This window comes from Poecilia mexicana, unplaced genomic scaffold, assembly GCF_051168715.1.
Source record: "Poecilia mexicana isolate PSO_F unplaced genomic scaffold, ASM5116871v1 scaffold_6, whole genome shotgun sequence".
NCBI classification, from domain to species: Eukaryota; Metazoa; Chordata; class Actinopteri; order Cyprinodontiformes; family Poeciliidae; genus Poecilia; species Poecilia mexicana.
Genome location: NW_028263375.1, coordinates 26930613 through 26956842, shown reverse-complemented (window position 1 = coordinate 26956842; position 26230 = coordinate 26930613). Strand labels below are relative to the sequence as shown.

General features: G+C 37.6%; 1 protein-coding gene across 2 annotated transcripts in view; it reads left to right on the top strand.

Moving 5' to 3' along the window:
* The first annotated feature begins 10774 nt into the window (after positions 1-10774).
* Positions 10775-26230, top strand: part of peak1 (pseudopodium-enriched atypical kinase 1) — an 82346-nt gene continuing 66890 nt past the window's right edge. For both annotated transcript variants that reach the window (XM_088006515.1, XM_088006514.1), the window contains exon 1: positions 10775-13243. The gene's annotated coding sequence lies outside the window, so the exon portion shown is untranslated. The remainder of the gene's footprint in view (positions 13244-26230) is intronic.

Below are 26230 nucleotides of genomic sequence, written 5' to 3'. Positions count from 1 at the left end.
GTACAAAACATTCTTTTCTAATTCTCTAATTACTGTATCTTGAGCTAACGAGCTGCACAGCATGTACAAACTGCATTATTTATCTAAAGTGGTATGAAAGCACCGAATTCGCACAGTTGTTATTGTTTATTTTCTTAATTCATTCCAGTTTCAGAGTCTATTTAATTGCATCTCAGCATGAAGCTCAGGGTCTTTTTGTGTAATAGTGGATTAATTTGATGTGTGACCGGCTGCAGAGGTTTTCCTATATGGTGTGAAATTCAGTTAGATTTCCCTTTATTTAGTTTTGTTTATTGAAATAGTTTTTATGAGTAAAAGAATAACCCGAAAGCACTTTAGTTTGTTGCTTTTCCTTATCGAAATATGGTCACTAAAATAAATCACTTCTTTGGACAAAATGTCTTATGCAAAGGAAGGTGATTTTTTTATTATTATAATTATTTGCCTATAATGAGACTCTAACAGTGGTGGGATTGTTGTGCAAAACAGGAGAAAAAATAACATTTATCACTGTTGCAGATACAGGAGCCTTCCCGACCTGTTTAAGTTGTTCCAAGATATAATGTTATCATGTAGCATTAGCACAGCTAGCATGTGGCATCCTTCAGCATTTCTTTACTTCTGGAAGATTGGCTGGAAGAAATGCAACAAGTTAGGCAAATGTTAATGAGTATATATATTATCGATTTTGATGTAAATTAGTATCTTTAAATAATTTATTTTTCTAACATCTATCATATCAAGATATCTATTATTTAGAAAACCCTAGAGCACACAGATCCATTCACTGCATGAGTTTCATATTTCTGCAAACAGTTTGTTGTCCTAGATGTGTAGATTTTACTGTCTTTTTTCTGAGTGAATAATTTTCTCAGCACCCAGTGTTTCAAAGCAACAATCATCGGGCTGTGATTTGCAAAATGCATGAAAATGATCAAATAATTCTGTATGTCAGTTATTTGTTGGGCCATTATCGGCTTGCATTACATTAGTAATAGCAGTCTGTTTATCTTTTTCATCTGACGTCATTCTGCTTTAATGCAATAAGTATAAAAAAGCAGTGGCTGATATTAGACTTCAGAGCACGAGCTACACTGCACACTCTTCAGTAGAAAAGTGATCCCTCTCTCACAGCAGCATCCCAAACAAATTTTCTGTAAAATGTCAGATACCCAGCCTCAATCTGACATTCACATTACCATGCAGACTAAACATGTGGGCTACCGTGTTTATTCTTGACATTTCTATAATTTATTACTGTAAACCTGAGCGCCACATTTAGTTACTTTTTAATATCAACATTTGAAAGATATTACATAATTTCTCTTGATCTTGGTGATCATAGTTATTTTGTTGTATATTCCAATGGTAATAGGAGTGTATTTATTTATTTTTTAAGATTTGTTTTTGGTTCTAGTGGCCTTTATTTGATAATTAATTGACAGGAAAGTGGGCAATGAGAGAAGGGGGAAGACATGCAGCAAAGGTCGCCAAAGTCGGGAATCGAACCTGCGATGGCTGCGTCAAGGACTAAATCCTCCATATGTAGGTTGTGCTTAACCCCTGCACCACCACAGCACACCCAATAGGAGTGTATTTAAAGAAAATCTAAGTTAAACAGGGGATTTATTTTATATAGCCCATGTTTAACCTAGTGTATAGCATTAAATGTGACCCACACTGTAAAAAAGAATACCACAAATCTACTCAATAAAATTAAGGCAACACATCACAACTGTATTTGGATTTGAGCTAAATGTAAGTAAATTAGACAAGTTACATTTAGGAATTTAATCTAAGTATATTCAAATAGAAAATCTAAATTAATAAATAATTTAAACAAGAAATTAAGTTTGGGCGGGGGAGTAAAATCCTTTATATAAATTAATCATAAAAAAATAATTTAATTGAATTTAATTCAGTGTTATGGGACTTGATGTCCTCCAACTGCAACAAAGGCGCACTTTCACAGGAATAGTTTTCCACTTAAAAACTGCATAAATATATCAACTTAAATTCAAGTGAAATAAAACTAAATTATTTTCTTCTTTTTTTTTAACTAGAACCAGTAGATTTTGTTGTTTAGGAATATCGGTCTTGACCTTAAAACTGAATTGTACCGTTTTAAATCAGATTTAAATGAACAACTGCCACAAAGTTAAAAAAGTAATTACATTAATTATATTTTACTTAATGTATTAGTTAAAATCTGCTTGATCACAGGCTCATTTTTTTTTTTACAGTGCAGCACCTAAAGGCAGATTAAGATTACATTAGGAATCTCTAGTGGGATTAAAATAATTTTAATATGTGTTGACGTTTAAAAATACAAAAAGCACTTCACTGAAAGAACAGATTGGTGGAAGCTCCATTATGTGAGGATACTTTTCTTCAGACAGAATAAAATGTTTTGTAGGTGGATAAAGTCGTAATCACTAGTTCAACAGTTCAACAGAGATTTAAAGGATACAGCCAAATTAATGATCTAATACCAGAAAAATGTAAGTTTTGGAACAGCCTAGTCAAATCCATCTGTGTTAAAGCTGTTTTGGTTTGTTGACAGACTAAATGCTGGAACTGAACTAAAAAGCGTTTCAACAAAGTATTTGCTTAAGGGGATCCAATCCTGTACAATCTGGTTGTTGCGGCTTGTTTAATTTCTACCCAAACTATTTTTTTTTCATGTTGAATCATAGAGAGGTAGATAAAACTTTAAAATGATTAATCAAGGTATGATATCTGGCATTTTAAAGGAATTGTTCAGAACTTTTAAGCAAAACAGGAAAAACAGTTTGAACTTGTTAAAATCCAAAACAGGTTTTACATATTTACATGACTGACTGAGAGATCTCGACTCCACATTCTCAGTTTTTCCAAAGGCCAGAGGCTGACTGTAACATTGCGCTCTGTTTACACCAGCGATTTGGTATATTTGTTGCTTTGCAACGAAACAGCCCTCAAACAACTTTAGGTGCTTTTGAAGGTCAGCATGCTTGATAAAGTACAGTTTGGGCTGGAGGCCATCTTTTAAATGAACTCAGCTCTGCTTGCAATCAAGGGAAAGCATCAAGGCAGAGCTTTTTTGTTGTTGTTTAGGAATATCGGTCTTGACCTGTATTCATGCGGGAAGGTTCGTGTCGAGACTTAAGTGAAATGCTTTGTTTTTAGGGAATCAGATTGACTTTTTACATTTACGCACATGACCTGACATGATCGTTCGGGTTCATATTCATCAGATAAACACAGCACTTTCACACCAAGAGCTTTCTGTGTGCATTAATACCACATTTTATCAGCAGAATTAGGGTAAAAGTTCACCTGGCTTTGATAAGTTAGTCAATTGGGATGTAGGTGTGAAGTGGTAGGCGAACAAGGCAGCACCTTCATTCCCTTTACATTTGTTGGTGAGCTGATGCACCTCTGATGGGATGAAGCTGTGAGCAAAAAAGGCTGGCTTTTTTTTTTTTTTACCAGCATTGAGCAAGAGCTGTTTTGTGAAAAGAGCTTCTGTGGTGAGTTGTTGTTCTGGTGGAGAACGGATAGTTATATGAATGCTATTACTTATTTTGAACAAGCCAAACACATTGTTTTTGACTACCAGACATCAGTTGTTATTGATCAGCATCTCATTTCCATCAATTTATTCCTTTAATGGTGTTTCTGATTGCTTTATATTCCCCGTTGCCAATTTCTTCATGTCTACAATAGGTCTGGTTGACCTTTATAGGGAATGTTGACTGTGTAAACAGTGATTATTAGGGGAACTAAAGGCTCTGGCGTTGCTGATAAGCTGCTAACTGGAGCCTGACCTTGAAAATGTCATTGTATTAGGCTTGTTCAGCCGAAGTGTTCAGCTTCGGCACCTTAAAAATCTTAGGAACCATAAATTAAGCAAACTCAATATTATCTTGGTGGATACATTTGGCCTGTTATTTCCGTTAGCCATTATCATAGAACATTACTAGACAAATGAATAACCAAATCTTTGTTTAAATTACATGCATTTACATTAGTTGTTCAGTGTCAAGTGTAACGTTTCAGCATGTTTGAATTAATAACTGAGCTGGTGATGCTCTGATTGCTCAGTAAATATAAAGTGAGTTTGTAACTGGTTGACTTTGTTGGTACAGGGCTTCAAGGACGGTCAGAATTTAGCTAACAGTGAACTTCATTTGAGATGCATCAATGAGATATCGACCACAATCAAATAATTTTGAGCTAGATGTGCCTTGGTACGTGAACATTTGGTAATAAACCTGAAGATCCAGTATGTTGGTTGGTTAATCAACCATAAGATCTAACAGAATGTGGTAACAGCAGAAAGAAAACACCGTTAACCTAGAGGTTTTTAAAAAGGAAGTTAGAGGAAGATTAGAAATGTACATTTGAAAGGAAACTGTTTCTTTACACACATCCAAATATTTCTCCAGTCATTCAGACTGCAAAAGGGTGAGAGAGAGCAAGACTTTCAGCAGATAACTGGACGGCTTAACAAATTACAGCACACTGTGTGCAACTGCTTTTGATCCTAATATAAATAAGAAACCAAAAAATGCTGCTGTACATAACAATAATATAGTCCATATAGAGAAAATAAAATCTAAATTCATTATCGACAGGCCAAAGCTTTAGTCAGACAGGAAAAGGTTGCATCACTATAAATGATTTTTTAAATGAGAATACGTAAAGATTTCACACATGCTTTTCAATTTTTAAATGTAGAAGGCAAAACTGTTCACATGTGAAATGGTGAACTCTACAAGAAAAGTTACCCAGAAAGCCTTTTGGATGAGACTGAACCTAATATTGTTCTCTGTTATTCAAACACCTCTTGATGTGATATGACATCCAACTACTTCCTGCATTTCAACCCAACCTTTTCACTCAATTGTGTGTTTCCTGCTTCAATATCTTTTTTTTTTAAACAAGCTACTGTTTAAATCACAGGTGTAGGTTATAATCTGAAGCTGCTGCACCCAGTAGTTTAATGATTGGTTTTAAACGCATTGCAGTACTCAACATGAGATAAACTGCCACCATGTTTTGTCCTGTAGAGTTCAAAAAGCAAACTTGAAACAGGAGCCAGCAGTGATGTAAGCCCGTTTTATTGTTGACGTCTTCCAGACCTCTCACCTGTTTCTCAACTTGTAAAAGGCCCTATTATGCCTCACTAATGTCTACTTAATTGTTGATTGATGTGAACCGTGTCAGTGGGATCAGCTTTTGCTTTTGGTTATGGAAAAACCTACAGGACCTTTCTATATCAGCAATAAATATGAGGACCTTGGCAGGAATGTCTTCTATATACTCACTTTACTTTAAATAGACTTTTAAAAAAGAGAGGTTACTTTTTAAGATTCCTTCTGCTTCAACTTTGCCTTGGTATTTTGTATTATTCCTAAGTGTCCTACAAATAGGAGAGGAGTAAGACCTGGATATTGTCAGATTATTAAGTCAGGACAAATGTTTTTGCAAAAGACCAGTGACAACCTTTATTAGTAGATGAAAGGAAATGGTGGAGCTAGATTCAGCTTTTTATCCTTGTGCAATGTAAAAATGAAAGCAATGTTGCCCTTCAGAGTTTTGCAATCCTAGCTGGTCTCAGAGCTTACAGGGTTTATTTCCTAGGGCTGCAGAGGACGATGGGCTCCAAAAAGAGAGTTAACAATCTTTAGAGAGATTGAAATCTGCAGATGAATCGGGTTTCCAGTTTCATTGGCTGCCCAGTGCCTGCAGGCAACGTGGTACAGTTCTGTGTTGCTAGTGGTTCAATCTGAGACTTGATGGACAAAATTGTTGAAAATCCTTAGTTATTTCACAAATCAATGCAAATGTTCTCAAAATATAAGCAACTGTGAAGATGGATTTATTTTTTCTCTTTTATTGTTGAAACCCTAATGGGAACATGGAGCAGTGCGTATTTATGAGTGATTACAGTTGTTCAAATAGTCTGACTGTACAGACTGATAACATAAAATATATTTTTGTTACGTGTATTTTGAGTATATTTTTTTTGCTTCACTAAATTTAAAGAAATGTGTCTGAGGCTAAAATCATCAGAGATGGATGGATATGTTCTCTAAAGCTGAGTCTGCTAAGTTGCTACCACAATGGATTGGAGGGTGTGGTAAACCTATGATTGCGTTCTCTAATATTGCAAACACAATAAACCTTCATGTTTTATAATCTTTCAACCAGCTCATCATGACTCACAACGTTCCATCCCAAAGTTGAATTCACAGAGATTCTGGGTTTTTATGTCTTACTATCATAGCAACCTCTTGTATCCATTACTTCGTTGTTTAAGCTTCATCAAGACCACCTGTCTCCGGGGGAAATTGGGACAACCCATTTGACGCGCAGTATTTCAAGGTAGCGAGGACATTACGCAATATTCGCGGGGATAACGCCTCGTGGCGTTCGCCACCTCAACACTTGTAAATAAACAACCAGAGTCTGACCTCCACTGACACAGCAAGTCCATTTTCCAGAAATAAATCTTGCCAGTGGCGCTCGAATTAAACCTGCACACTCACCCCATTTTCAAGCCAGCCAGCTGAGCGAGAGCACATCTCCAATTACCTAACTCATAGTCCATCCTTTCACTCTCATGTCATTCTACACGCATACACAGATCAGAGCCCATCTTAACTCTGTGACTCCCCCCATCCGCCTGCTTGTTTTGGTGGTACCTTTTTTTTGTTTCTTGATCGTATGAAAACAGTACTGGTACGAAAACAAACCCAGACCCTGACACCGGCATTCGGGCTCATACCAAAGCTGTATCAATTCTGCAATGGGAGTGTGACGTATCTGTCTGAGAATGGTGAGAAAGGAGTGAACACATGCCCATCCTTATTTGGATGAGAAGAACTGGTTTGTGGATTTTCTGTTTGCTTTGTGTATGACTGTGATAGCCAGTGGCTGAGCTGGCTAGACACTGGCATCCAGCCACGAGGTTTGGGCCATGAAAGAAAGAGGAACGAGCAGCCGGGGGACTGCGAGGGGGTCTCTGATTCACAGAACTGTTGAGTGACAGCAACAGGGGCAGCACTCAAACTAGCCAGCAAGCTTACTGCTGGTAAACAAGCTCTGCTATTCAGTTCATCTTCTTTGTAAATTCACAACTGGGATGAGATCAAAGTTAAAATCTGATGGTCCTGTTTTTTTTTTTGTTTGTTTTTTCGCTCTTGCATTGAGCAGGAGGAAATCAGCTGGAGCTATTTTTGCTGAGGAGTGAATGCAATTTAAATACAGAATTAATTCATGCACATATTTATGTTGGCCTTCATATTTCTGCCTTGTGCCGGCATATGTCTCTCTGGACCGGTGTTCCAGTACAGCACCTGCATTGACTCGTGATGGTGAAAGGTTCTGTTGACATTACAGAAAACTTGATCATTTGTGCATTTTAAGCAAAAATGCAATTTGTATTAATAAAGAACAATAACACCCTGCTTGTTTATTCTAAATGTTTTAGTGGTTTTCTGCATGTGTGATATAAACTACTCTAATTCACAATTTTATACTGCGTTCTGGGGATATAAATTCAGTGCAAAAATGGTAATCTAGATGTTCATAAGTCAATCAGCCTTGGCTCTGATTAACGAACTGTTGGACAGATACAGAAAAATCTCATTTTACTTTCTTGCATCCAGGACTACTTCTATTTTCCATTTATAAATGCATCAACCAAGTAAAGTTTTTGATGTCTAAATGGGGATAATCTTGCCATTTTCTGTTACATCTATAACTGCAAAGCACAGGTTTGTCCTATAATCGTTAGAACAAAAAATTAATGGTCAATGGTTTTTTCACGTGATAGTCCCGTAGACTCGGTTCAACTGGGGACCACTTTTTGTTGGTGCTGTTTATTTTCACACTGTACTGTCAAACAATCCAAACCCTTTGAACAACCTGTTACCCCCCCTCGACTGTGGTGACGCTGCACCAAGAACTACTGAAGGAAATTACGCCAAAACCTCCAAAGACATGAACGCAATTTCCTTAAAAGTTAAACAACAATGCTGAAGAATCAGATTTTAGCAGGTGTAGCATTTCTCCTTTGTCTTTGGTAAAAGACTATAAGCCATTTTCCCCACTAGTGCTAGACTCTTGCATTTATTTTTGGTTATAATTACCCAGAATGCCCTTTCGTTTGCTTCCTGCTTTTGGAGCGACCTCCGCTTTCATGCATTTGAACTGTGCCAGAATTCATCTGCTGTGCCGAGATCCAGGTTGTTAGGCGGGCCAGAGTTTGTTTTTTGCTCTGCAAAAGAATTTGCGTGTTCACACCACCCCAAAAGAACCAAACTTTCTTGGCAAACAAGGAAGTTTGATTCAAGTGGACCAAATAGGGCTGGCACGAATACCACCTAATCATCTCAAGTTGGAACAAAGAGGACCAAAGAAAAATGGAAATCGGTAGTCATTAGGAAAAGCGCAAACCGTGCATCCCCAGTCTAACTTAAACCCTTACTGTTTAACAAAGTTTTCACTTTGTACACACTGCAGTTACTGGCAATAACATCTCAGCCAGTTGAGCAGCACATGTTAATTTACTGTTGTTGGATCAGCAAGAATTTGGCTCTGCAAAGAGGTCACATGAGAGCAGCGTTTTTCAAAAGACGGATTAAGTAGGTTTGTTACTTAGATATTGAGATGGTAGAACCAACACAGACTAACTTAAACTGTAGCTTTTGATCAATAATTAGACCATATACTTTACATTGGAAAAAACCATGGACATGATTCAAGGCAACACAAAGCAAAGGGAAGAGTGTGCTTTTTGTATATAGTTTTTTTCTGTGATACACCAACACAAATGCCATAGTTGTGAAGAGGAAAAAAGTAAGGATGTGGTTGGAACTGGATAAAATGTTAATTTCAGTCTCTTTATGCAAGTTAAAACTTTTTAAGTGTTTATGTGGGCTGCTATGTTTGTGTCGAGCATTCCTTTACAGCACAGATTTCAAAGAGACATCTTGTTGGTTTTCATCCCGACACAGTTTCTCTATTTACTTGAGAAAAGTGCCACAGTCCTCAGTTACTTTTGTACCGGCTGGAGTTACTGGAGCTCAGCGAGTTTGCTGACCTGCAATTAGTGCCGACCATAAACAACCAGAACCCCAGTGAGCGGTGCCACGGGTGGCTGCCCTCACCACGACAATCTGGAGTTTCCCTTTTGTCCTCGAATGCGTCAGATGTAGAGCCAGCTGCCCACCCCAACGTTTCAACTGCACGCCTACTGAGACGACTGAAAGAAAGTTGTGGAGGCAATCGCGAAGTATGCAGAGAGAAAATGTATAAATACAACTGGGGGGAAGCAATACGTTGCAACGCCTGTGGCTTTAAAGAGGTTTTAGCATGTCACACTCCCCCTTCTGTCTTCCAGAATCAGTTTTAAATATAGTGCCTGATGTCATGTGAAAGCGATGCAAAACCTTGCCTCTATGATCAAATCCGATACGATGTCCACTCTGGCTTCAGATGCATTATGACATCGTTAATGTGCTACTCGACCTCACTCCCCTTTATTGGACGTTTTATGTTCTTTCTTTCACAATGATTGCAGCAATTCAATCACATGCCAGATTCTACTTGCCAGATATTGCACTTGTGATGTAATCTTTGGGAAAATAGTAACTTGCTTTTGCTGTCATTGGCTTGGAGTGAAGGTATTATATGTATTTCTTTTCCAGATTATCAGCAAATTATCTGGATGTCAGTTTCCAGATGTGTTGGGAACAAAAGTTTGGCCTAAATCCAGTGTGGATCAGCTAGCTGCCGATCCTCTGGCCTCCTGTATCATTTAGATGAAATGGTAATGAATACTGTTTTCACAACTGATAGACTCGGTTCTGTTGGGGACCAAAGTTGCAACATGTCTTCCATTTTCAGCTGGTGTGGCTCACTTTCAAATTGCACTGTGTCAAACAAACCAAATGTTAAAAACTCTGTACATCCCCTCGCCTGTGGTGGAGGTGCACAAAAAGAACACTGAAGGAAACGACATTAAAACCTCTGAAGAAGACATGAGCACAACTTAAGTTTTCATGACATGTAAAGAAAAATGGAGTGGTGTCAGATTTTACCAGTTGGAGGATTTCTCTTTTACCCTTGATAAAATAATTATTTTTCCCACTAACATAAAAATAAATAAGACTTGTGCTTTTGTTTTGGTTGTATTTTCCCAGAACGCCCTACACTATAGTTCACTTCCTGCTTTTGGAGCGGTGCCCTATCTGATGGCATTCGCATATGCATTTGAACCGCATCAGAGTTTACTTCAATCAAATGGAGATCTCGGTTTTTAGGCGGACCAGAGTTCGCTTTTTTGGTCCTCATCAGAGTTTGATTGCACATTCACACCTCACCAAACAAACTGGAGATTCTAGACAAATAAGCTAGAGTTAGATTAAAGGGGATTGTGAATGCACCCTTCACACATACCTCAGTGGGACAAACGTATGTGCATTTAAACCAGTTCAATGCTCAAGGCAACTCTGCTTAATGCTCTCACAATAATGAAATTTGAAGATGTAGAAAATTGGTCTAAAGAAATAATGTTGCTCCTTTTGGAGGACAAGTGATTCCATATATTTTCATAGGAAAGAATAGAGGGTTCCTACACTCAAAATATATGGAAATTGATTTGGGCTTTTATCTAGGTTTGGGTTGGCATGGATCAAGGTTTAAAAAAAAAAAAAAAAAAAAAATATATATATATATATATATATATATATATATATATATATACACACACACAGAAAACATATTTCTTTTTGATTCCTGTCCCATTAACTAAATGTTGAATCCATCCATCTGGTATTTAAACATTATTGAAGGTTCAGATTAAAATTCTGCTTTCGCTGTTAAAATGTAAGTAGTCAAAAGAAACTTTTCTATTAAGAAATGAGCAATTGAATTTAGAACCTGAGAACAGCAGACAGCAAGGCCTTAAACGCCTTTGAATCAAATTTCTTTGCCTTGGCCAGTCTGGTATGACGAGAATCTCTGAAACTTTTCTGTGTTTCCCAGTCAAATCCTGTAATATCACATGTGGTTTCGGGGGTTAGCATAATGCAAAGTCTTTGATCCAGGTTGTGTTGAGCTTGACATGTGTTTTTTATTTTTTTCTTCCTTCTTCTCATGGGGATCTCGGTATTTGCTTCAGTTTAACATCAAATGCCTTGCCACACATACGCAGCGCCCAAAGCTCACTTTGACGGCATATGAAATCGTAACGTCCGATTACAGCGCATTGCCAGGTTGGATCCAGACCTGATATTTTTTCAGCTTTATACATAAAAGATGTCCGCCGCATCATCCTAACCGCAGTCTGTGAAGTCTAAGGCCCTGCAGGAACAACTGTTTGCATCACGGTAGCTGTGTGTCAAACACAGACACATGGAAATGTTTTGACTACCCGTCTGTTCGAAAAAGAAGAAGAAACTGCGGTGCTGTGCCAATTAGAGCGGGAGGAAGGAAGTGGTCAGCTCTAAAAACCCAAGAGTAAACGAAAACCCAGGGGAGGCTTGACCTGGATCCTTTTTTTTTTTTTTTCATTTCATGCTCAGGGCACTTCAGACCGATTACTGCACTTTAACCTAAGAGCATTTTAACTCTATTGTCTTCATCTGTATCACATTATGTAAGTAATGTCTGGCTTGAGCTTCAGACATGTAAGGATTATTATTACCATCCGGGGATTATTTCATAGAAACACTGACGTAAAAAAAACTTACAAAATCAAATATTAACTTGATTTCACCTCCTTTGACCAACTGTGAGCACAAGAAACCAGTATTTGGGTTGGATTATGTGCTTAAATATGAAATCATGTTATCAAGTGCACCCTCTTAGAGCACTAAATAATAATAAAACCTTTCGGTATAAACAGCCTCCCCTCCTCCAGGCCCTTAACTTCTAATAGTTTAGAACCACAAGCTGAACTCAACACTAACATTTCCTTATATAGCTTGTTTTCTTGCCTGAGCCAGACTGCGGGGTAAGAGGGTGAAACCAGCATGTCACGCCCGCAGGGATGAATTTAAGGGGGGGAGTGGTTCTTGTCTAATTTCTGTTGACTCACTGCTTTTAATGAGAAGTGGGACGTGACGCCCGTTGTTGGAGGAAAGGTCGGGAATTGCTCGTTAGTGTCTGCCGGCGTTATTAATTCACTCCGGCCTCTTTTGTCTTTCGCTGTTGTGATTGTTATCGTGCATCATCAAGGAGGGAGCCACGTTTTTGTTTTTGTTTTGTTCTGAGACGCGTTCTCGTGTCGGGTCCTCCAGGAGACGCGCTGACCGCAAGGAGATCACATTAATTATTTTATGTCTAGACTTGTTGTCACACGATGCCAAGAAGATGTGTGATGATTTTGCTGCTTACTATGAGAAGATACCTGTTTATTATTTGCTTATGGTCCATCTTACACTGCGAAAACCTCAGTATTTTTATCACTTCCGATGAGTGAGAGAGCGTCATAGCTGTGGTTTATATTTATAACCTTTATCCTCTGCTACTTCCTCTTCTAGAAGTAATCATCAGATGCAAGACTAAAGGTACTGTCAGTATAGGATATGAAAATCTGGACCGATGTTGAAATTTGATAAGCCTGTCACAATAAACAGTTAGTCAATTAATCGCATAATAAGTTAATTACTATTCTGATAATTAATATTTTTTCAAGAGCAATTTTATTTTCAGTTGCTGGATATTCAAAATGTCTTTCAGTTCCAGTCTAGTGTTTGAGAGAGCGCTAACTCACATTATTATCACTATATTATTTGAAAATGGTATCAAAATGACAATATAATAAATGCCCACGCGTCAGTGGCATTTGAATGGAAAGATCAGGTTTTTAAGTTTCAAATTATCGGGCCGATCAAGCTGGAAATCAGTTCATGTCTACGAATCTGCTAAACTCGAGCTGTAAGCATGAGAGCTTACAACTTTTGTTGTCATCTTTTTTTTTCTTTCAAGTTTACGTCGTCAACAAGTTGCTTCAATGTTTTCAGTGGTCATATGGTGTAAAAATGTCTGCTTTTATTTCAAACGAGAACGTTTTCCTGCCAGTTTTCGTTGCACAAGATAAATCCTTTCGTTTTTAACCATCTTGTTCTTCTGCAGGAAAAAAAAAAAACGCGTGCAGACGGAAGATGCACTGAGGAATTTGTCTGAAGCAGCAAGGCGCTGATACGCTCAGCCTCAGAGGAAACGGGAAGCCGGCGCCTGGCAGGTGAGCCGAGTCGCACTTTCTGCTGCCTTTTATTACCGAGCTGTCATCATTCACTGGGTAAACAATTATCACAGCGGGGCTGCTGCATCCCTTTGTTGTGTAATCTCTTCAGGCATGACAGTTTTACATAAGTGCTTCCTGTTTTTTTTCTCTGCTGTACATAAAAAAATGACTGTAATCCCACAGGCTTTTCTTGGACTTTTGTTATAGATTTCTCTTTTTCCCCCCTCTCCTTTAGCGGGTTAGGATGCCATGCTGGGTCATACATATAAATCAGTCTACACAATACGACAAGACGCATAAAGAAGTGCTGTTGTCTTAAATCATAACTCGTGGTGGAACTTTCCTAGACAGACTTGTTGATGTGTTAGTCATTACGATACCTTGCACACGCCGTGATACCAGAAACATTCCCACTTGTTTACACAACACTTGTTTAGTCATGGTTTTCCAGGTAGACTGGAGGGCAGCAGTGTGTGCTTCAGTTTCTGTCCTTGCTGCCAGCTGATGAGTTTGACTTTGGTGTCAGTCTGCAAAGTTTAACATCTAATCTTGTGTTTTAAAATACACAAGATTGGATGTTTTGTGATGAAAAATAGCTGAGTGAAATTAACAGAAATGTTCCGCTTCCTTATCTTTTGATAAAACGAGACTGACTTTGATTTATATTAAGATGTGCAGTTTCTATCTGAAAACCAGAAAAAGGGAGAGCTGAATATTTTCCGGTAAACGTTTTTTGTATTTCCATGTGTGTCGTCTGATTTTTTTTTTCTTGCATAGTTACGGGAATCACTGCAGTTTTAGTGAAAATGCTTCAGGAGGAAAGGGTTTCAGCACAATATGTTACTGTTTCTGCATTTTGTTATGTCGGGAAACTTTCAGTGTTCCAACATTATGAAACACGCTAGACTGAGATTTATTTGGTATTTAGAAACGGATGGCAGTAAAATCCTTAGTTTCTGCAAAGAAGTTGTTTTTCCTGTGGCTTTTTTATATTAGTAATCATATTAGATGTACAGCTTACTGTGCATTGAATGAACTTGGAACAGATGAGTAGTATAGTAATGCTTCTGACATGACCTCTAACAATCATAAAACAGCCAATAGTGGATAAACTATTTTCTGGTGTTTCCACAATAGGCTAAAGTTTTTTTTCTCATGTTTGCTTTGATAATAGGTTAGATTACTTTCACAAGAAAAAAAAATATTTAACTATATATGCAACATGTTTTTTAAAAGTTGATAAAAAATGACTGCTGTCTTCAGATTGAAATTAAAAACGTTCGAGGCATAAATATTGGTGCAACAATCTGTTGGCCATCAAAATCAAAGTTTTGAACTTGCTGAGCTTGTTTTTGTGCTGTTTTTATTTTTATTTTTTAAGATATTCTTTGAAAAGTAAACAGTCATAAACTTAAAATCCTATTTTTTTTTCTATACAGTGGATTCAACAAACTACCGGCTTGTCACTGAAATTGAACTATGTTTACTGTCAGTAGGGTGTTTTAAAAAGGAAGACAGGATGTACAGAGGTGTGAGAAGATATTTAAAAAGAAAGTTTGTTTTTGAGACATTTTTGTGGTCCACTCAAGCTGCAAGAGAGTGAGAGAGAGTGAGACTTCAGGAGGTAAACTGGGTACTGAAAGTATTTCAACAAAAGTTTATCTTTTTTTATCCATATAAGATTTTAACTTCTGTCATGAAACATGCCGAAGTGAGATGGTTTTTCAAATGTATTGAAATGAGTGTATTCCACAAAACTGGTGTTGAAACACTTTTTTCTCATCACACGAGTCATGATCAACAACCCTGTGTCTTTTCAGCAGACACTAGCTTTTTAAAACGTATCATTGTACTTTCATTCTGCAGTGCATAAACGGTGATAATCTTCTACTCCATTCATTTTGTGTTGGGTTAAAACCGCTGCCTTTATCAAGAAACCTGCAGTGTTTTCTTTTTTGTCATGATCAAAGATTAAATAAAGTTCAAATGAATAGTTACAAACAAAATTGCCTTATCTTAAGTCACAACTGGCAGGTCAGAGTTTAAAGTAAACCAGTGAAGCTTGGTCAGTTCATCTCCAGGCTAAATGTCCTCTACCAATGTTTAAATGTTGCGTTTAGATGGCCGGCGCAATCCGAGGCCAAGTGCTCCTCAGTCCCAGTGGAGGTTTAGAGCACTGTGAAAGTCAATGTCTATTGACTGACGGTAAACAGCGTGTGTGTAGATCCATCACTTCTTTGACTCATGGATGCTCGTAAAGTTCCTCTGTTTATCGATCGCTGTGTTTCGCCTTTGTAATTGTCAGTGACGAACGGACAGGAATGTGTCCTGTGCTTTTTACCTCTCGAGTTACCACTCCGGTTCTGCTCCTGAAAGTGCCCTTGCCTTCTCATTTGAGGAGTAAATCATGTACAGTTTTCCCATTAGGACCCGCTTTATGGGACTTAATTGAATTGTACCATAGCAGCAAAAAGTGTGAAAGAGGAGAAAAAGGCTCGACCCATTATGTCCTTGAAGCCTATTGTGTTAAAATCAGCAGAGATCAATAAATTAGTAGGCGTCTAGAGCACGTAGTCATATCATACTCCTGTGTTTCACCCCCCCATCCAACTCAAAAACCCCTTGTGTTTGTCCTGCTAAGTGGAGTGTGCGAGCTAGCAGCTGTTGGAGTTCCCATCAGAGAGCAGAAATGGATTTCACAAAGAGTCACAGATGTCTGAGACATCAATATAAAATGATCTGTGGGCCAGCTCTGCTCCTTTTCCTGCAACTACTATTTCAGGGAAGTGGATGTGTGGATGCTGCGCTGTACGCTATGCACACGCTTCCCAACCACCACAGTAATTGGATAATTACAGGTGGGATGATGATTTCTACAAATGATGCACAAAAATGTAAACAAAGCAATGACCACTGGATGACTTCCAGAAAACTGTTGATTTAGCTTCTCTTTCTTCTTGAACTTCTCCTCTGTGTTACCCCATCCTCCTGACCTTGGATTATTTTCTTAAACTTTCTAGATGGAATTTGGTCCTTGGTGGATAAGAGCGTTTGACCAGCAGTGGGTGGAAGTTTCCCATAAATTCCACTAAGTTGTGTCTCCATGTTGCATGCTTTAGTTACCCTGAGTCCATTTCACTTTAGTTATGGTAGGAATGTGCCACTGCATGAGAAAAGGTCATCATTCCTGTCATGGCTCTCTCAAGTCCTTAGTCAAGGCTCCCAACATAAGGACATTCTTTCCCACACACGCAACCATGCTCCGTTTCATCAATAAAATAACTGCTAATGTTTTATGTTTGGAGCTTGGCTGTTCCTTACTCAGAGCCTATAGATGATGTAAAAATAAACACATTTTCCTGAAAAGACTTGCTCAGTTCATTCTAGTTTATAAATAAACCCACAGTTGTTCCAGTTTATTACTGGCTTCACGAATTAATAACTTCCATGCAGTAACCACTGACATGTTATCTACACCCTCATCATTTCATGTCTGCCTTGTGTTTTAGTAACATAGGAAGATACCTACTTTAGCTAAATACTGCTAACGCTTCATTTAACCAAGCTACATAATCCTAAAGCAGGTCTTTAGCTAAATAATGCTGAAACATTATTTAGCTAAAGACCTGCTTCAGCTAAAGCAGGCTCAATTCATTCTAATTTATAAATAAACCCACAGTTGTTCCAGTTTATTACTGGTTTCATTAATTAATAACCTCAATATAGTAACCACTGAAATGTTACCTACATTATTTAGCACAACTAAATAATACTAAAAACCTGTTTCAGCTAAAGATTTGCAGAAGCAAAGCCTTTAGCTTTAGCTAAAGCAGGTGTCATCTGACAGTTTTGATTTGTGGAAAGTATCGATTTGAGAAAATTTGTCACAATTTAATGTACTCCATATTACTGCGCTGCTACAAAACTACACGACTGCTACTAAACTTTCGAAGAAATAGCCTTACGATGCTAATCTCACACAACACTATGCAGACACTTCGTCTGCACTTATGAAGAGTCACGTCACAAACTGATTAATTCAGTTAATAATTCTCTTTAAAACTTTGAGGCATTCAAAGAAAAGTAAAACTTTCCTCTCCAGAAAGTAATTTGATTCTTAGTTATTGAGACAAGGTGGTGACGTCATGGCAGAAAGCAGTGCTTCCTGACTCAGTGGAAGATTTTGACTCTTCATCCATAATACATGAAATATTCAAGACAAAGGGCACATCCAATATTTCTTAAACTGTCACATCACTTTATTTGTGTCTAAAGCTAATGGCTACCATTAGAATTAAGGATGGTGATGAAGGACTAATGATCACAGTAATGTGAGGACCAGAACGAGTGCAAGACTGAGAACATCAGTGTTATGACTGGATTAATGTATAAGACATCAGCTAAAACTCAGTTTCAAGATCAGTTGTCATTGATTCTCATGGACTTATGAACACAATCTTTCTTTCCTTTTTTCTTTTGCAGTGTTGTGCATTTCTGTCCTGTTGGAAAATATCGAACAGTGTATCAATCAACACCTCAAAGACTTGGAATTGGATCAAACCAGGGAAAATACAGAAAGTGTTTTTATAGATAGTATTCCTTACCTCACAATGCTGCCATGTAATCTGATTTTCCAATTTATTATCCACCAGTTTGCCCAGTGACTTTAAACTCGATCTCCACTATGTCTTTTGGTCTTCCCACCAATTGTTTTGTTGTTAATTCAGCTTCGTCTTGGCGGTCTCTTTAACAAGACTGATGTTTCAGCTGTTCAGCCTCTGGCCTGGCCTGTGCGGCTCAGGCTTTGAAAATGGAGAGACAATTTGGACTTAAAGCAAGACGGAGCTTAAAGTAGAGATGAAAGAAGTTGTGGAAGTACCAGTAATATTGATGGAAACAGCTGGCAAATGAGCCGGGCCGACCACTGCCAGTGATCATGTTTTAATTAATCCATCTGCTCATTTTCAGATTATTAATCGATTATTGTAAATTATTAATTTTACTAAGAAAATCTGACAACTTCATGACGTCTAAGGAGAGACTTTAGTTCGTGAAAAATGTTTTAATACGTCAAGCGGTGGATCCTTCTGTGGTTTTCAAACCAACTGCAGCCATAAGATCCAACTTTCTACAAACATTTTTTTTGCGTAAAGTATATTGTTTACTTCATAATCCAGATTCAGGACAGGACTGACTGCTTTATCGTCGTCGTATTTCATTTTTGTTCATAAAGCACAACAGTGAAGTTGGAAAAACAAGCCAGAAATTTAGCTAATCACGAGTCAAGTCACTGCAAAGTGATTTGTTTCTCAATCTTCAGCCTAATACTGCATGCAACAAATTGTGATTCCCACACAAACTTAGGCAACAGTGTAAAATGGATGTTTTTTTTAGCAGCATGGAGTTGCTGTGATGCCCCGGGGCATCACAATCTTAATTGGACTCAATGAAACACTGTTAAGACATGTACAACTGTAAAATTGCTTATGAATTATCTGCCTTGTTTGCATAAAGAAAGGTTTGTGACTTTGTAAACTTAAGAGTTTATTTAGCATACAAATCCTCTTTAGTATCATATTGGATATATAAAAATTAAAAACACTTTTTCACACTAGTGTAGCCTGCATTCAGAGTGGATCATGCATGTGAGAGAGCTGCTCTGCTGCGTATCGTTGACTTGTTGCGACTACTCGACTCCCAGCCAGACCCCTGATCTTCCCACCCTCTTTAACATGTTTTTTCAGCTGTGTTTACATTCTAGGCCCCCCTAAAAGCTGAAAAGTGGGTTGAATGCCTTCCCCAGTCCTCACCCGCTGACATCTGTCAAATCTGATTATCATTCAAAACCAGCATTCCTCAGGTCTTGTGCATAGTGAGCTCTTACAAGTTGGGAAAACTTCCCAAAAATTCACAGAGGGAGACAAACATTGTTTCAAGGTCACTTAAGACAAGCTCCAAATGTTTTCAAGTAACCAGATATCTCCAAATACTCAAATGAATAAAAGAAACTTTATTGAAAAATAGAAAATACAGGCATTTTCTGAATAAGATCTTTCTAAGACATTTTTTGTTGATTTTAACTAACTGATTGCTAGAAGGAAAAGACTGACATTACATTGCAGCCGTAATGCTTCATGCTAGCCTTTGACTTTTGAATAGGTACTGCATATTTAATTTGTGATCAATAACTTAAGCCAATATGTTTGCAAGCCTGATTATGTGTTCATTATGCATTATTAGTAAGTATGAAAGCAGACCTACTGAGCTATAGGACGTTTCATTACCATTGTACAGAAAGCCACATCCTATCTCTGCCTGTTATTATTGCAACCCTGTCTTAGGTAGTTATTGTTAAACAGAAATTTACACAGAAACAAGATAACACACTTAGCAACAACTGGCAGATTTTCAGCTTGAACGGTACAGATCAAAGACTGATTGGTTGGCATTTCCAATCGATACTGCGATATCAGGTGGTAGTGACAACACTCTTCAGTGTGTTTTATGCTACTGACAGAAGAAGGCTCAGTATTTGTTATTTTTAGCACAGGCTGTGTGTTTTAAAAGGAAGTTGGAGGCAGAACAGAGATGTAGGAAACTATTTTAAAGAAAAATGCATTTTCTATGATATGTCTACGGTTCTACTAGATTGCAACAGAGCAAAATGCGTTAAGACTTCACCAGGTATAGTTCAAAACTTTGAACTGAGATTCAAAGTTCAGAACTTTGCTAATGTTTATAATTGGTAATGCTAAAATGCTAAAACAAGCTTGAAATGCAAACTTTATCATTTTCTTTTTCTAAAAATTACAATAAATTTTTTTACTCCTAATTTTTTTTTTAACATTCTTATTATAAGACAATGTTTAATCAACCTAATACAACATCAGGAGGTCAAACAGCCATAGATTGGAAGTCAGCCACAAATCCTCAGCCAATATGCATCTCAACAAACAATATGTTACATGTAAGATCCACCAAGAATTAATGTTAATATTGATAAATGGGAATAAAGGTTCATCTGTTTGAAACTCCGACGCTGATTTGGTACCAGAATCATAAATTTCCAGCTGAACTTCTGATGCATAACTATGTGGATATTCCATCATTCAGGTTCATTGGCTTATTTAAGTCCATCCTCTAGTTCAGTTGCTTCAGTTGAATAGCAGTAATTGTTTGGTGAATTATAATTTTTATTGTCCTTGATAATGAAATGAACCTCAACAAAAACTACAATCCTGCAATAGATTTTTCATAATTTAAAATCTAAAAAGAAAACACCGTGAGCAACACTGGACTGATAGTTTTTCAACCTGGCAAAAATTTATTTATCAAAAAAAAAAAAAAAAACCCAGCCATGTCATGAAAGTTTTAGCCATCCATCAAATTTTCCAGACAACCATTTATTTAGGCAGTCACGGCATGATTACTTAGTTGTGATGATGGACAGTTGTGAAGAATGTTGTTCCCCTGACGAGGCCAGGAGGCAGATGGATAGCGTTGTGGTAATGTCGTCAAGATGTTAGCAGTCAAGTTGCGTCATTTGTAAAGAATGAGTGATGATTAAACCAGATAGATCACTCGCCTCAGACTTTTCAAGAAGTGCAGCGATTCAATACTTGCACCAACCAGATTAATGGACCCATCATTTTCAGGTTTTATGCATATAGATGTTATCTTAAAGCTTAAAATCTGGATAAAGGAAGTGAATATCTGAACTGAAAATCAGAGGGTTTCTTTTTTACTTAAGGTTAACAGCTGGACTTGCACTGTGAGTGTGTGTGTGTGTGTGTCCCCTCTAAAAAGGCCCCACAGCACTGATTCATCCAAGGCCAGCTTCTAGATACCATAAATAGTTTGTCTGAGTGCAGTACAAATGTTTTCATGGTTCATCCTGTTCTTTAATTCCCAGCATTTAACTGTTTGCGTTAACTGCAGACAGTGGGACCAGTAAAAGTCTGTTGTGGTGAATTACGGCCAGCAGGCAGAGAAAGTTCCAGTAGTTTGAATCTGATATGAAGGCAAGTGTGATAAAAGGTGCCACACTTTATCAGTGAATCTCACGGACCCCTTGAGGGTTCTTTGAACATCTCGAAACTTTTCCACGTCTATAAAGAGTTTTTTTTTTTTCAGCCTCTTACAGATGCAAATTTATGATGGTTTCCCTCCAGTATCACAAGGTAATAACTTTTATCCTCAAATTGATGGCGTTTCCCTTTTCTTTGGAAACATTGCGCTACCTCCTGCCAGAGGGCCAGCGGAGCCAAGTCTTTCTTCTGTCGCCAAATGACCAAAATTAAATTAGATTTTCCGGGAGGCGGGGAGGGGAAGTGAAAACTATTTTCAGAAAGAAAAGTGGGACAGGGTTAAAATTGACCAGAAACTGCACGTCATTTCGTATCCTGTCAACCTGAAACACGAGGCAAAGACTTCTTGTTTTGCTTCCTGATATTTGCAAATGTGAACATCCTCTGTTTGGACCGTAGGGGGCGCGCCCCACAGTTTGGGAACCTCTGGAATAAACAGTGAGAAAGAGAGAGATTTTGAAAAAGATTAAAAACATTAAAACCCGCACCCCTTTTAGGACTTCAGTTAAACGTTTAACTTGGGCTCTAACCCTCCGGGACTTTAGTCAAAAACACCGTTTGACAAGGACTCTAACCTCTAGGTTTTTAGATGAAATGCCGTCAACCGGGACTCTAAACCCCGTAGGACTTTAGTTAAACGTTTAACTGGGATGTTTTCCGGAGGGGGGGTTGGGGGGGGTTATATCATTAAAACGGAAACAGTGAGAAAGAGAAATAAAAAGAAATTAATAAATAGATAAAAATATTAAAAACATCGAAGACATCAAAACTAATCGTAGCTAATCTTATTTCCTGTTATAACCTGAGCCACTGGGAGCATGTAAATATTGAAAAGAAGTGATCCTAGGATTGAACCTTGGGGTACCCCACATGTGACCTTTGACCTCTCTGATGAGAAGTTTCCGATTGAAACAAAGAAATCCCTGTTCTTTATGTAAGATTCAAACCAGTTGAGCACTGGACCGGAGAGTCCGACCCAACTCTCCAGTCGATTCAGTGAAATGTCGTGGTCAACAGTGTTGAAAGCTGCGCTGAGGTCCAACAGAACCAGCACTGTGGTTCTCCCACAGTCTGTATTTATATGGATGTCATTGAACACTTTTACAAGGGCCGTCTCCGTGCTACAAAGCATTTATTGAAACATCCTGTCGACTACACCGCTTTGCCTTTGTCTGCACAGTTCCTACGAAGCTTTGACGTACGTTGAGTTTATATCTTACCCAAATAAAAATCAGTTTCAGATGTGGTCTGGCAACACGATGCTGTGCAGGTCTTTTTCGTTCATCAAAACAATGCAACGTGGTAAAATTCACAGCAGTCTGACGCATCATTATGATGGATGCCCAAAACCTGTCATGTTGCAACACGATATTTCTCCTAAGGCCTTCATCGCCCGATCTGTGGTTCTGGCAGCGTTGTGATGTCCTGTTGCTGCACGTTTCCCACACGCTCAGCTGTTGATGGAATGCATGGTTGGTGGAGTTGAAATACTTTTTAGCAGGATGGCATAGATGTGCGAGGTTTGTCGGAGGGGAGTGAAGCATGACCTGCCGAGGGGTTTTGCAGCACTTTTAAAACCCAAAACACGATTGGGTTTAGAATAGATTAAAAAATTAGTGGCAGAGACGATCCAGCGGATGTTGAACCAGAAGAGGGAATCTGGATTGCATGATGGTAGCTAATTTCATGTGAACAAAGTTAGTTTTAGAGGCATATGTTAAAAAAGTTGCACTGTGATTAAATCGGTTGTTTTCATATTTAAGGGATATTGTATTTTGTGTTCCCCGCCTCTCGCCCGGAACGTGAGCTGGAGATAGGCACCAGCACCCCTCCCGACCCCACTGAGGGACAAGGGTGACGGAAAATGGATGGATGGATGTATTTTGTGTTCTTCTGGGTTCTTACTAGCAAAAGTACAAACCCAACTGGATGTGTACTTACCTTGAAGACCTAGTCAAGATTTGTAATTTGGAAGCAAATCTAAGCAACATTCCCAGTGGGACCACCATTTTATTTTCTTTCCATCTTTTCATTTCATATATTGCAGGGTTTCCCTCAGTGTATTATCAGCCTGGCGGGCCACCAGGGTTTACTTGTGCCCCCACCAGGCTTGGCATTGTTTATTTACTTAAGTTTTTTTTTTAATTATTGCCTTTTTTAAGATTATAGTTGGCATTTAGGTATTAATCTTCCAGTCTTCCAATAACACATAACTATCAAGTGATATTTTCAAATTTTATGTTAACTTTAAACATTTTTTAACTTAAAAACATGGCGGTGGGCTGGATGACTGCCCTAGCGCCCTGAGCACTGGGGTTAGCAAGTTCTCTGGAGGAAACCCTGCACTAATACTTAAGTCTTGTAGTAGACATAAAAGCTGCAAGTTTTACTTTGAAAGGCTGCACTCGATTATTAGCGAGTGACGTTGATGAATTATGGGATGTTAATGACTGTTCATAATGGTGACTAAATGAGTATATCTGCAAATAAAAGCTGCAATAAATGTCATTAGGTCAATTAGGAAACAAAACAAACATGACACACATTTAATATTCTCTCTGATTTGTCGGATCACTGTCTTCTCCCAAAAGAGACACGACAGAAAATGGGAGTAATTAGTAATTAGTTACATAAGTCTTATTGCTACCAATGGGGATTTTAACAACCATTATACATCAACTTTTAAGGTGTAAAGAACTTGCCGTGTTTTGAGAATCCACTTACGTTCACGACATAAATGAGAAATCACACTTTCTTGTTCCTTTTTTTTTTTTTGTCTTTGTGATTTCCAAGACATCCCTAACCGTATCGAGCTCATCTGAAATCTTCACTCTGAAATTTAACATCCATATTCGCATTCAGGGTCCCGCTTTCATGCTGAGCAGTGAAGAAATTCACTTCCAGCAGTATTTGGTTCCTGGTGTCTATTACGGATTAGACTTCAAAGAGCTAATTTAGGACTGACATCCTAAAAATAGAAGAGCAACACAAGGCTGTAAAACTCAGCGGGGAATGCCTGTGTTCACGTTTCTAATGAATTCATTTCTATGCATCACTCGCGGTGCTGATGTACTTCACCATCTTGCTGTGTTTTAATGACTACCTCATCACTTCTATTGCACCGATCAAGAGAGTTGAAGTATATAAAAGAGCGATACGCTTGATATTCCCTACCCAGATTTTTTTTTTTTTTTCGCACTACCGGCAGATTTTTTTCTTTCTCCTATTTATGGGATTCCTATTAAACAGAGTGAAAGCAGATCTGTCTGTCATCCCAGACAGGGCTGCAAGTAACAAATATTTCATTGATCGATTCATTTATTCAGTATTCTGACGATTAATTGTTTATTCGGATAAAAAATTTGTCACATTTTGCAGATTTTTTCATTGAAATATTAAGTCTTTTCAATTCAGTGTTTGATTAGAAAATGGAAATAAACGACTAATTCAAATAGATTTTTGAATAAGAAAATAAGCATTTTATTTTCTAAAATGCAATAGCATAGCAGAGCATTTCTTGAGCCACTTCAGGAGTTTTGGGTTAAATATATGTTTTACGAAGGCATTTTTATCTTAAATGTGAAATATATGTATATAATTGGTACATTTTTGGCTAAATTAAAGCTCTGAATATTTTTATTTTTAAGCAAATAACCTTTATTTTGAGTCTGTTAACGAGTTAACTAGTGATCGATTTCTACAATAGTTGATGATTATTTCAATAATCAATTAATGACGATTAATTGTTTCAGTCCTAATCCATGGTCGGATTACTCAGCACTATCTTGAGATTATTTTATTTTATTTTCCCAACTTTCCCTGTTTCATGCAATCTGTTTTTCCTGAATGAAAGGCTTCCGGTGCAGATGAAGGATCAGAACAGCTTTTTTTTAATTTTTTTTTTAATTTTTTATTATTTTATTTTTTTTGAAACAATTGCACTCAGGTGGCATATACATTAGATGCAAGGAGATGCCTCAGGTTATGTTGGTGTTTTCTCAGCACTTCACATGAAAGCAAAGGTGCATGTTTTCTTTTTGCTACCCAGAAGGTTTGTGTAGAACTGCTGAAGCATAAATGTACCGCCTTTAGTCTTTGAATTCGCTCCATGGAAAACCGAGTAGTTTTATGGTTTTTAACCAGATTTTACGGCTACCGCTACAGTTTGTTAAATGAAACTTTAATTAAATTAATTGATTAATTTAAATAATAGATGTATTGATCAAGATATGTTTCAAGAATGTATGATTTATAGTATAACCTCCAGTAAAATTGGCATTGATTTACAGTATATATACCAAAAATTTTAATGCAAACATATAACATTAGCAACTTGGTTTTTATTTAAAAAAAGAAAAGCCATCGTACTCCTATTGCTGCTAAAACATAAATTTATAACAGTTTATTGTTAAAGAATAATTTAATAACAGTGGTTTGCAAACATAAAATGTTTCTTTTTTCCAAATATGATCATATTGTTAAGACAGGTTTCCCAGTAGAGTTGGATCTCAATTTGTAGTGTTTTATCAAAAAAAAGGTAATAATTAAAAGGGACAGAGCATATTATTTTTTCAATATGCACTGCTTGCTTGAACAAAAAATTAAACATTTTGAGTTGACAAAATAATAAGGATGTGAGAAAGATAAAAATCTCCTCAACTTATACGTCAGACTCCAACATCGCTGCCATGCATATATATTTGTGCAAATTTTACTTGTGGGACATTATGCATAAAATGCAAAGACAAACAGTGTTTTTAACTCATGCTCCTAATAGCAACTAGCCTGTCAAAAGCTTATCAAGCCACATGCTAGTTATTCAAATTGGTACATAGTTAAGTGTAAATCTCAGAAATGTTGCCATTGCAGTGCAATATTCATATTATGAAGAACTGTT